The sequence below is a fragment of the Stigmatopora nigra genome, chromosome 5 (genome assembly GCF_051989575.1).
Source record: "Stigmatopora nigra isolate UIUO_SnigA chromosome 5, RoL_Snig_1.1, whole genome shotgun sequence".
NCBI lineage: Eukaryota > Metazoa > Chordata > Actinopteri > Syngnathiformes > Syngnathidae > Stigmatopora > Stigmatopora nigra.
In genome coordinates, this window is record NC_135512.1 from 10,294,686 (window position 1) to 10,308,429 (window position 13,744).

The following is a 13,744-nucleotide window of genomic DNA, read 5'->3' on the forward strand; positions in this document are numbered from 1 at the left end:
GTCCTACCCTTGGTCATCAACGCCAGCTATTTTCTGGAAGTAACGTATACTATAATGGTACTAATATGATCCCAATTCATTTTTGCCCTTATTTATATAACGCGACGATTAGCTTTGCAATTAATATTCTAAGTACATTCAGATTTTGCATTTACGTTTTTCAACACAAACATTCTTGAGCGGTTATGAAACAAAAGCATTTGATTTGAGTATTTTCAGATGGAAACATTTTTCAACCACTATGCTTTAGTCTATATTCCAGTGGCATAATTACTTTGGAAACATCTTTGGCACATTTTCCTCTTCTGACCCACTTTCAATTTCAGTTTTGACTCATCGCACGCTAAAAACCAATGAGTATCCACATTAATTTGCATCCGAAACTCAAACTCACCGCATTGATGTATATTTTCTTACTAACTGAAACTAAAAGTTTGAGCCAGGAAAATAAATCCTATTAAATCCTCTCAAGACCAAAATGTCTTCCGTAACAGGGCTTTTTTTCCTTTCCTTGCCATAATTGGGTGCTAGCTATGCCAGTGTGAAGTCCCTGTCCACACACTGGCTGTCACATCAGACTTGTCTCTCCACTCTACTCTTCTTCTTCTTCAAAGCAAATATATGCATATTCCGGGGGTAGTCCTATCTATATAGCTAACTATATGTCACCAGATAGCCGTTAGTGACCCAACTAATTCTGGGGAGCATGTTTTCAGAATGTATCCTTTAACATATTCTATATTCTAAACCAATTATGTAAGTAGTTAAATCTAAATTTAAACAAAATTCAAATTTTAAAGATTTAAATTAAAGGCTCAAAAAAGAAGCTTTTTAACACATTGCAATTTAATGTGGATGTGCATATATTGTTGTTTAGCTATTCGTGATGTTATCCAAGTGTGACTAGTGACCAATCCAGTGTCTATCTTTTCTAGCGTTCTGACATCCTGGCAAATTACATTCAGCATAGAGGATATTGGATTATTTTGATGACAAATGACTCCAAAATGTTGAACTTGTATTCAAGTGAATATTTTCCACCTCAAGGACCTTCTAAAAAAGTACTATTGCTTTTAAGTGACTCCCTATTAAGATAAAGAGATAAATGGTCACATTGTTCACCATGAGATGTATGATTTAAGTGAAAGCTGGTTTTGACCACACAAAGACCAATGCTCCCCTTTATATTGTCCTCCTGTTTCCTGTCCGTTTATCAATGTCACCCAAAGGCGATGACGCACAATCACCCTTGATAGCAGCAGGCTATTGCTCACTCTGTCTCTGGAGGCGACAACCTGCTTCCATAACCCATTCAACTGGTAGACATTACTTCACCTCATCTAACGCACAATTAAAAACACAAGCATGTGTCAGTTTATGGCCCTCAAGTGTTAAAGATAGAAGGATTGTCAAATTCAGACAACCTTAGACGACATTTACTGCATTTACTGGCATTCATACAACACTATTGACGTAACCCAGGCTTGTATTGAATGTTGAAAAAAATCCAGGGGTATAAAGACTTGCGGGAACTAATAAGCCACAATTGTTCTCTTGTAGTAAAAATACGTTACTAGAAACACATGACATATTGTCACTGCCTTAAAAATCTACAATAAATAGTACATTGACCTACTGAGGATGCCATGTTTTACACATTGAATACATCATGGGGTGATGACACAATTTACTGGCGCTTTGGACAAAAGCTGTGTTCGATACTAGCAAATAAAAATACCATATTGTCCTGCTTTTGGGAGCAATTTCCAGTCAAAGGGCAAAAAATGAGGTGACTATTTAGCTTTCCTTCTGACAGGAAGAGGAAAAAGTAGGGGGAAGATGCCTTTGGATGGACACAGCTTAGATAAATTGATTGATGACAATGCAGATCTGCAACTGTAATCAGTACAGTGCTTTTACGTGAAAAAAAATGATTACCTATTGATCCGGAAACAAAGTTGTGTTACCTGAATACGCCACTTACCCTGGGGCATTGTGACAGCAAAACATACGTAGATATTTTTATAAAAAAATGAAAACATAAGGTGTTTTATATTCAATTAATATTAGTAGGATTATTCACACAGTTGCGCATAAAACACACAAAGTCCACAAATACTGTACACAAACATTGAGAGGGTGAAGGCTATTAGAGTGCAATGATGCTCACTCTTATCTTTCACTGTGATAGAAATCTACAAAGCACTTGGGACAGATTATAAATTCATTACCTTGATATACAAGTGAGCACTAGGATAGACAGGAGTGTGACAACAGAGATTGGAGAGTACATCAAGGGCACTAGAAGAAGCGAGGCTACAAAAATCAGTGAATTGCTCCAGGAACAGAATACATTTTGTGTGTGTGGCATATTTAGTACTCATTTAACATCATTCGAAAGAGAGCGAGAGAGGGAGAAAAAGAGAGAGAGTGTGAGGAAAGGAGAGAGAGTCTCATGGTTCTGGAGAGGATGGTTCGATCCGAGGTCAGTCGTTACAGTGTTCTCCCCGGGCATGCACAGGGTTTCTCCGGGTACTCTGGTTACCTCTCACATCCCCAAAACAAGCAGGGCAGCCTGGTTGAACACTGTAATTGGCCCTAGGCATGAGTGTGACCGTGAATGGTTGTCTGTTTCTTTGTGCCCTACGATTGGCCGATTCAGGGTGTAGTTAGTTAGTGTAGGACCCAAAACACCCCACAACCCAGGATAAGTGGTTCAGAAAATGAAGTAATTTATTTTCTGCTGGTAAGTAAAATGTATTATAGTCAGGGTAAAGATCTTGAAGAGCCACTATAGTCATTGTCTGTGTTCCTTCAATGTTCTTTCTCAAACACGCACTCAGTACTTTTTTTCCCTTCTACAAAATGGTTGTCCCTGCAGCACTGTTGCACTTGGCTGACTTTTGAAGGCAGGTGAAGGAGTACAGCAAAATAAATTATCATAACTTGAGGGAGGTAACGAGAGACAAAAAAAATAAACAAAGGAAGAGATTCATTTGCCAAATCAAACAGTTGTTAACATATAAAAAGGGGGCTTTTTGCTTATGGTCTCTGTTCCATAATCACAGTTGTCAGTACTTGACTGAGTAATTTTAAAAATGTTTTTCCACATATTTGTGAACTTGTAGTGTACAAATTGCATCTGAATTGTAGCGTTGACTACTTTATAGCCCGGGGGCCACATTGACTTTAAAGATTTGACGGATGGGAACTGCATCCGTTAACAGTACATATGAGACTAAAACTGAAAAAAGGACTAAAGTATTAACATACTCATCACTCCTCATTAAAGTAAAAAGTATAAAGTACAAAGTAAAGTAAAAAGGAATGTATTGAGAAATATTAAAATGTAATTTAAAAGAAGATAGAGGGGCTGTAAAACACAAAATACAAAGAGTGGGCAGAGCTACTGCCATTGGCCTCTGCATGACGGCGCCATCTTGGAGAAAAATAAATAAAAATAAACATTATTTGGACAACGTCGGCGGGCCAGATTAAAAAGCCCAGCGGGCCAAATGTGGCCCGTGGGCCGTAGTTTGCCCATAACTGGCTTAGGTGCACGTGCAGTTCCACACCACAGCTAGGCAAGTGAGGCTGATACTGATGAGTGATTCCAGAGGTGGTTTCCTACCAACCTCACTGACTCCTGTATCACTAATGGTTTCCTCCCTTGCTTAGCTGACTGACTTGCTGCTTCTGAGACAGCCTTATTTGGTAGTAGCACAGTGTTGAAGTGGGTGCCAGCGGGGTAGTGCAAGGAGGAACAGTGGTGCTCTGTTTACATGGCGAGGTCAGGGGGTCGGAGCACTAGTGTGCCATGGAGTAAACCCAGCCCATTTAAAGATAGCAAGAGAGCATGAAAGTCATTGCTCTGCTCCATTGGATGGATTGGAAAGGATTCGCTCTGTGATTATAGTATGTGCGTTATAGTAATAAGAAAAAAGGACCAGTGCTAAAGAAAGAATCCAGGGGTAGATAACAGTGCATACTTGAGGGAAGCACAGTAAAAAAAATCAAAAGCAACATCAAGTAATTTCCATGTTTGCTCATTCCATGATTTTTTAGTAAATTATTTTTGCTTTAGGGACTTGTATAGTTGAGTAGAGGTAGAAAAGGAAATTAAAGGCAACCATCCTTATAGTTTTGCTCTCGTCCGCTTGACTGCCTACAGGCCTGCCTACTTGTCTGCCTGTATTCCCAGGGCAATGTTTATGCTGTGCCCTGCCCAGGACAGAATAGATTTGCCCACACAGCACTGTGCTCTCAACCAGAACTTAAGTAGGTATGGCAAGCTCGAGCCACATCTCATTCACGCTCATTCTTCTGGATTAAGTGCGATGGCCTGAGGAAACACGGCACTTGCTATATAGACCCAAAGATAGTATCTCTACACCCAACTCTCAATACAAACCAACATATCCCTGCCAATTGTGTTGAGGCCGATACGTTTGTTTACTTTCATCTACTGGTTTCTGCCGATGCTTCACAGGCTACCATTGGCTACTTAAAAAACCTGAAACTCCACAATTTTACATTTTCTAAAGGTCTTTATGCTGGTGTGAAATGTCATGAAAGATGAGTTCATATTCAGTATAACACGTCTGAATTGATGAAGCAGTGGAGTTCTGCTGATGTAATGGAAAAATAAACTAGAGGATTTTTTTACGCAAGTAGCACAGAGGCCCAGGGGTTAGTCTGTCACCTTACAGCAAAAGAAGCCGCAGTTATGATGGTAGATATTCAATTTTGGCTTATATCCACATTCCAACTGTCTGCAAATTAGATTACATCAAGGCTCTCTTGTTTTTTCTTTTAAAAAAAACTGCCAACAGTTATCCGTGTCAATTCATGAACATCACATTAGTATAGTTCGGCTCAGTTTGCCTTGATACAATTTGTTTGGAAATCCTTTATAAGGTTTAAATATCCAATTATGTTTGCATTGGTAAGGTGCCATCAGAAACATAATTAATAAGGTCAATATTTGTCAACATGCTAACCAAATGCTCGACTTCTCTGTCTCTGACATCATCTAGAATCTAATCTTCAATAATCAGCTACTACAATCTACAACTAATGTAACAAGAAAAACTTACACTCAATGTAATAAGAAAGAATATCCATCAGCAAATTAGTGGGCTGCAATTGATACTACAATAGTGAAAGATAGGGACATATTGCAAATGGTAGAGTTTTATGATGAATCCGTGACTGGTTCTGAGTCTACCTCAAATTTCAATGTACAGGTATAATAACATAAAAACACATTATTATTACCATCAATAGAGACTGGGTAATTGTGATTACTGGAGAAAAACAAAACATGCACACCAACTACTTATAATTCTAATGAATAGACATTTCATATGTTTAGTATTTTATCCATCATGGATAACTCTACCACGGATACTGTACATAATGAGGGTTGCATGGGTATAGTGTGCAGTGACAGCAGTGTTACACTGAGGCTGATAGAAGCTCACAAGGTAAATTAACCAACTGATAACAGCATACTGTGTGAACATAGTGTCTCTGGATGCCAGTGGTAAAGATTAGGAGAGCTTTGTTTAATTGTGCTGCTAACATCCTGGAAGCCACTTGAGAGTTAACTGCTCTTCTTTCCCTATAAACTGTCTTTAAAGCTCAGCCAATGGTTGGTGTTGTGTGTTCATTCAAACGCAAAGTCCTCAGCAATTTGCTAAAAGCTTAAATAGCTACACAACGGCACTTAAGGAGCATGCAACCCCAAGAATTAAGGAGTAAACCCTGGGGGTAAAGTGTTACATGCAAACAAAATACAGCCACAAAAAAAGGGCAATTACCCTCACTTTTATCGCATGTTGAAATTGATTTGATGTTCTAATCCTAAAATAAAAAGGTGCCCATAAAACCCCCAGTAGTGCCCCTTTGAGGCAGAGTGATACATCAGCCAACTGACCCAAATTGCCTTAGTTAGAGCCAACTCACCAGTTGGGACAAACAACATCAAACATTATAGTCACTGAACTTTGATCCAATTACATGTTTTCCTCCCTCTTAAAGCACAGCATAAAAAGCACAATAAATCAGTCAGCAATGTGCATTTGAAACAGCTTTCATCTGTGGAACACCAAACCTTGCCACAGGAAGCAAAATGATGAGCTGTAACAGAAGCTCTACTTGTGTTGTCCTGGTTTCGGGAATAGGTGTTGGAAATTTGACACATTTGTCTGACATGCATTATAGACAATTTCGAAAAGTGACAACACTGACACATTACAAGGCTCGCACCTCAATTCTTGTCTGGAGGGAATCATATTTGTCAGCAACAGAAATGTACTGCAAAGTGCCCTTAAGAGGGGATAAACTGTATTTTAGATCCATATCTAAAGTAAACAGTCCTTTAGCCTTATTTTTTAATTGTCACAGTCAATCAAACCCAATCCTGCTTTGTTCAGTTTAAAAAGAAAAAAAACTATAAATGTTTATAAATTCATATTCTCAGTTATTTTGTAGTTGTGTAAACACAAAATAACTTAACAGTAAAACATCTCTTAACTTTGGCAAGGCTTGGAGCATTTTTTTAAGTAATTGTTGGACTATAGTGGTAAATTTACATTATCAGCAGTAAATAGTGGGTCATTCCCATATTCTACATCTAGGAAATACAAGACTGGCGGCCCCTGGCTGAATGGGGTTAATAGACACAGACGTGATGGTCTGGCCTATATCTACTCCTACACATTAATTTCTTGCACCTCGCTTACAGTTTGTGCATGTAGAAAACTGTCAAAAGTCATTTTAATCAAGCAAATCTCCAGCAATGAGGAAGTGGTAAGCAAGGAATTTGACTAAAGTAGAATAGAGTCATCAATAGACAATAATGCAACTAAAAATGGAACCACAATCTGTGTTGTTCTTAAAAAGGTGAATTTTTCCAACCACAAAACCATATTGTTTTCCATACTAGTATATATATTCACTCATTTATTCATCTCTGTTGCTATCCTACCAAACAATTCCTCTCTAAAGACCACTGATGTGAAATATCGGATAAAAGAATGGCTGCAGTGGAGTCAGCAGCCCGCAATGCTTTCTACTGTGACAGGTTGATGATAGTACGTACTTAGCCTTGCCTCACCTGTCAATTTGGACGTACAGACTCAGCGCAAATATTTTTAACAAAGATGACAGTTTGTCATAAATCAATCTGGGGAGATCATTAAGGAACAATCATTCACAGGGGGATGCCACTAATGTGATGCCATCTTTAAAAAAAACAGCACTAGTATATTGTGTGCATTTGCAGTATGCATGCTACAATCAAGTAGTGCGAACATCGTGCTGAGTACTAGCTGTGCAGGAGCGTTTATAAAGTTAGTAAACCGATCTATATAGAGCCAGGCCATTAACAAAGGAAAACAATAGAATGGATATTATTTCGATCTGTAATGTGAAAATAATAGAAAGATAAATAGGCCACTTTCTACCCGACTCTCTCAGACAACCGTTTGCTTAAGTTTCATCATTATGATTAAAGTCTTATTTTGTTGCAACTTGCAATATTTAACCAAGAATCTGATTGGATCCACGTGAACGGTTGCACTCCTAAATTTTGATTATACTTAATAAATCGGACAAAGGCATGATAAGGTCATATATGATGTATTGCACAACTAGAGGTGGACAAATGCTATATTTGGCAGTCCAAGAGAACAATACTTTTTTTCTTCCAATTATATAATCATACAATTAACGCAAAGCTGTGTCCTAAGAGTGGAAATACAGTATGTGTAAATGGTGGTAATGTAGGCTCGATCAGCCCTGGGTTAGTCATTCAAACAGCCCAGTGGATAAAGGCATTAAAACAATTTACATGAAATGATATATCGTAGTAAAATCAAAGTGACATGGCTGTCAGACTATCTGGCAAAATAATCCCAATGAGATCATAAAATCCTCCTTTTTTTCCCAAATAGGATTATCCTTGACAATGGCCAGTTCCAATTTATTAACTGACATATGGAACGGTTGAAAGAATAGAATCCCTGACACAAAAAGAAAAGTAAAGTTTTAGTTTGAGTACTCCAGGTTTTCTTTTGCAACACAGTACATTCTAGCTGCTGAAGAAACTCTCATCCCTAAAATGGCGGCAAACATGGCATAAATGAAGGACTTGACTTACCACTGGCTTTTTTTTCTTCAAAACCTCTTTAACGTCATATCTTCAGCTACGCCAGCAGCTTCTTACTTGCTCACGTGTACCTTTAAAGTTTAAAAAAAAAGTGAGGGAGGGGGGTAGGGAAAATGAAAGAGAAACATTAATGAAAGGGACTCGTCAATGAAGTACTTCTTCAAGTGCTAGGTGGTGGGTGGAGGAAAGTCGACAAATCCTGGGATGAGATTATCTCTCATTCTCTCTCCTTGCCCTTTATGACCACAGTACCTCAGTTCTCCGGCAAAGAGAAGGCTTTCTTCTGATTGCCGGCGAGGGTTGCAGAACAAATCTACATTAAATTCCCCAGGGCTTTTTCTTTTTTTTTTTTTTTGATCATTTTCTCGTTCCCTTCGTCTAACCAGCCTGGTCCAAAAATGTCAATAAGGACTAATCACATGAGCAATTTTTTTAACGTATTCCCAATACCATGTTTTCATATATGCTTTGTTGTTTCTGCGTTGAAGTAATAGAGAATCAAAACTAAATAAATAACAATCAAATCGTATTCAGTTTTAAAGTCCGACCCTGAGGTCTGGTGCTTTGGTTGCCCTTGTCTCCACCCATGGAGCATTTCAGAGGCTAGTTATCTCTGGTGGTGAAAGTCAGAGAAGCTCATCAGTGATGAGTTTCCTCCAGGATAATGATATGAATATCATTTATGGAGTGCTCAACAGGGTCATGTTTGAGTTATACGAACTAGGTCTTCTACATTCATACAAGATTTATATGATACATTGGCAATGATACAATCTTTTTCCCCAGGGAATTACATGAATTTACAAGTGAAAACCTTTCTTTTTTAGTTTAATGTTAATGTTTTGGTGCTTAAGATTTCCATTGAAAAATGAGAGCAACAGAAATATTGGCAATCTTATAAAATGTTGATTTCTCAAATGCTCAATGAAAAAGAACAATCTATGTGTTCTGATGTTAAAATTAGCTCTTGTTGACTTTTCCTCGCTGTCTATTATTGGGAGGAGAATGTCTCCCAGCATCCTCACTGGGTATCATTACCACAGCAGCAAACACTCTGATGGGCAACAGAGGTTAGGGTGGTGCTTGCTGGCCAATCATCCTACCAGGTTGGCTTCTGAGAAAACCTCTGGTGCATTAAATGCAGGACAGTAGAGGGAAGGTATGCCTACAGTCGTGTGTCTGTGTGCCCGCACTTTTGTGTGGGTAAACTGCAAGTGGTGGTGGTGTCTTGGGGACAGTTATAATGGCACAAATGGGGATACAATTTAGTGGTATAGTGAAAACCATCAAAATTGCAACTAAATGGTATGTACAGTAAGTTCACGTGAGCTTAAGTGTATGAAAGAGGAAAAATGATATGCGGTCCTCCCACACGCTTTGCGGCTACGACAAGCACAGTAGATTTTTTTTTCATGTACAGCATTTATTCAATGCACGTATGCTTCCATACTACCAGTTCCATCTACACATGAGACACTCCCTTGGCCAGGCAAGTCACCATTAATCAACTCTACTGATGGATCAGCAGATTAGCATGGAAGATAAAAGTCATTTTGAACCAAGATTCTCTACTTTTACTTAATTTCAGGCCTAGTCCTACACCTTAACCCTAAAAATCCTTTACATTCCCCAAACCCTAAAAAAAAAAATCCAACACAACCATTGTCATGATGCAAAAAAATTGAAAACCATTCTAATCTGAATTAACAATTGATAGCATTGGGATAACATTAATAGTTGCATGCTATTATTTTATTGGTGAATACATAAATGCAGCATCCAGATGGCACCACACAGGTCACAATCCCTCAAAGCCTTTTCGTTTTTGCTGTGTACTTCACATTTTGGTGTATGTAATTTAGTCCACTTGTTTAGACAGCATTTTGTTTTCGCATGACCCCTCAACATATTGGCATTGCATTTAGTCACCTTGCTGCGACAGATGGCTGAGCATCATGGTGTATGGCAACATGGGAAATACAGTGCGTACCCAGAGTTCAAGTATTTTTCTTTTCAGCAACATGGCCATATACAGGACAGTGTAAAGGGATAACTTTCAGTGAGCATACTGATGAAGGCAGATAAAAATAACTCTCCGGCCTTCTGGGGAACACATGCATATCAATTTCATTGTTTATTCAAACGATGTAGCCAAAGTTTAATCAATACGTACATGGTAATGTCATCATTCACTGTCAAAACTTCTCTTCCAACATACATCCACAGAAATAATACACAAATAAGGGTGTCTGGTTTTGTAGTTTTAAAAAGCATTGCACTAAACTGCAGAAATCCTGCAACATTGGGCTGTGTAATTTTGATGCTGTGCAAAATAATTGACACATTCGTCAAAGAAGAGTCAAGGGAGCTTTTTTTCGTCAATTGGTCTTTTTTTTAAAATTCATCTGACCCTACTACTAAGCCAAAAGCTCTACTAAGATAAATAGCTGATTGGCAAAACCCGACCATGAGGCAAAAGCAAAGAAAAATGGACAGAGATAGAAGAATGTGGATTGGAAAGGACATTTTAGACCTCACCCTCTAAATTTCTATATGCACAAATTTCAGCCTAACTCAAGTTTAAACACATTTGACACCCAAACGCATGAATCATCAATGTTTGTGTTTTCTCTATAAATAACATTAAATTAACAATTAGTTGGTTGGCATAGGCTCCAGCCCCCCTCGTGAGGTTCGTGAGGAAAAGCGCCTCGGAAAAGGATTTTTCTCCCAGAGTAGGCATCATTCTTTTGTTTTATGTTAAATGTTGAATGTTTACGTATGCACGGTGACTGATAGATGATTAATCCACCCGACACATCTATATGGCTCCCTTTTCCATCTCAAAGTGAATCACTCACCTGACAGCACACAGGTCAATAATATTACCGCCGCCATAAATAACGTTGTTGTAGGTCTCTTGTGTTAATGGCTCATGATATGATGGGTAGGATAAAAGTGAGTGTGTGTTCTGTTGGGAAGGTGCAGAGGTTTAAAGGCAAGGGATAGATGGGCTAAATCCCCTTCAATGTCCTCTGATAAAGCACAGTGATGACATTGGGCTGGAAAGGTGCCGAGGTGGTCACAGCTGTGTTCCCAAGCCTGGCTCGCGAAGGGGTGGGGCACTTGACATTGTGTGTGTGTGTGTGTGTTGGGGGAGGTTGTAATGTCTGGACACAGTGGATTAATTATGAATATTTTCCCAGGAAACATGTTTATGGCATGGCTATGTGATTTTCTCTAACATCTGTGCTGCAAATGCTGCTGTTTGTTGGGTCATGTTGGGTCAGTAAGAGAAAGTCCAATGAAAGAGTGGTCATTAAAAAAATACAATCTATATATGTATAGTCTGAAAACAAGCAAGGGTTTAAAAACTGTCTTTCTGAAATAATTTAACTGGTCAATTAAATCCCTTTAAAAATATAATAATCAACTCTTGTGATTGTGAGGAAGGGGGAGGTGGTGGCTTGTATGATTGATGGGAAGTACACATGGATGCATAGGTTACCCAGGGACACACAGACAGTATTTTATGTATTTTACATTGCCACTGTGCCTAAATTTGAAAAGAAAAAGTTCAACCTTAAAATTCACACAAAACTTTCTGGTGGCCAATTCTGTAAAATATTTCCAACTGACTTTGAAATGTGTTTTGTTATACAAACTCATTCACAGACACACATGCCTGGACCAGGGGTTTTGCAAAGCCCGGATCATCCGTGCTAATCCACACTCATTAAGGATGAACTGCATGATAGCGTGCCACCACCCGCAGCCTTCACGCCCCCACTCATTTCCCCCCCTTTACCCGACTTCCACCCACACAAACAACCACCCTGCCACTACGGATAAATGGTGGCTTTGATAGTGATTAGAATAAATTATTGGATGTGTGTTTATTGCAACAGCTTGAGTACACAGAACACCTGCCACACCTGGTCATGTAATTTGGGCCACACGTAATTAAAAGTGACAACACATTTGTCTCACACTTGGAGCGCTTACTGGGTGTTCAAGAGTTTAGGAGCAAGGTGCAACTTGCCACCAATCTCATGGCAGTGTCTCTTTAAGCAGGGGAATCACCCAACACAAACTGGGTTGAGGTGCAACAAGGCAGTGAAAATATTAACTTTTGCAGGATGCTAAAAGAATTGGCACAGTGGAAGAGTGGTTACTCATCAGCCACTAAGTAACAACAACAACAGCTCTGATCTCAAGGGTTCAATCATGGGTTCCAGGCCTGCTGTGAGGAGTTTGCATATTGTCCTTGTTTTTTTCTGGGTTTTCGCCAGGTACTCTGGTTTTCGTCCCCATTCTAAAACATGTATGATTGGTGGATTGAATAAAATTTTGTCCCAAGGTTTAAGTGAGGTTTAAGGTCTCCACTGACTACTGCCCATAAATAGCAGGGATAGGCTCCAGCACCACTATACAATCCCTCAGGACAATGAGCATAGAGAAGATGAATGAAATAATAAAAACACGTATAAGGATTCACATTTCAAAAACTTTCCGTGTAGTATTCAATATTCAGGTCCTTCAATTGTTACACACCTTGAATAAAAAAATAATTCTCCACTCTGATCAACTGTTTTACCTGTGTAAACATAAAAAAAAGAACTTCATTGAAATGTGTTCGGGGAGAAGTGTCTCCAAGCCCCTTGGGCTGAACAGAGAGATACTTGCAGTTTTCACCTCTAAAATAACTCTCTCCTGTAGACTTCTTCAATAAATTAAAAGCTATGCCATCCTCCCAAGATGTAACCATTCTCCTGCCCCAATTAAATATTTAAGGCCATTTAGGAGGGTTGCCGGTGTAACTTGAAGCAGTGTGGTTTTAAGGGTTGAAGCTGAAAAGTGATGCTTCCGGGTCCCCTATGGAGTTGAGAAAGGGTCTTGGTGTTGAACCAATTAGATTCCCATTTGAATGTGAGCATGGTGAACAGACCCAGATTTTGCTCTACGTATAAGCAAACACACACTATTTTATCATTTTATCTTTCCTCAGTGTGTCAAATTCCATATAAAATAAGATCTAGGTTACAGATTTAGCACCCCCTTAACACTCACACTGTTAGGTTTTAAAATAAGTATCATCAATTAATTTTAGACCGAGAAATGAATAATTGCTACATCATAATTGTAAATCAAGCCTTATTTTGCCTGTCAGTCGTGCATTTGTCTTTTTTTTCTAAATCAATTAAAATGACCACAATAGAAAAACAAATTATAGATGTGTATTACTTCTGGTCAACAGCTAAATTGAACAATACATGGACGTGTAAAAACCCAAAGCACCATCCCCACCCCCCGACACACATACACCGGCATACACCCCCAGAGACAAACATTAAAACCGATTAATGATTGAGGAACATTCACTTAGTCACTGCTGTTTTATATGGTAATACTTTCCTGAAAAGTATTTGAGCCAATCAGCCTTTTAGCCTCTCTAAATCTTTAAAGCGGGGAAAAAGAATGTGTGATTTATGTTGTTTATGTGCAATCCGCATAGCCAATTTTGTATTTAACACTTTATTTATTATAAATAATTACGCTTTGAATATCAGT

At 38.7% G+C, this 13,744-nt stretch overlaps 1 protein-coding gene across 9 annotated transcripts in view; it reads right to left on the bottom strand.

Annotated features, from left to right (window-relative positions):
- Window positions 1–13,744, bottom strand: part of ptprsa (protein tyrosine phosphatase receptor type Sa) — a 149,454-nt gene that overhangs the window by 110,867 nt on the left and 24,843 nt on the right. For all 9 annotated transcript variants that reach the window (XM_077717261.1, XM_077717254.1, XM_077717255.1 and 6 more), the window contains one exon: window positions 8,165–8,244. The gene's annotated coding sequence lies outside the window, so the exon portion shown is untranslated. The remainder of the gene's footprint in view (window positions 1–8,164; window positions 8,245–13,744) is intronic.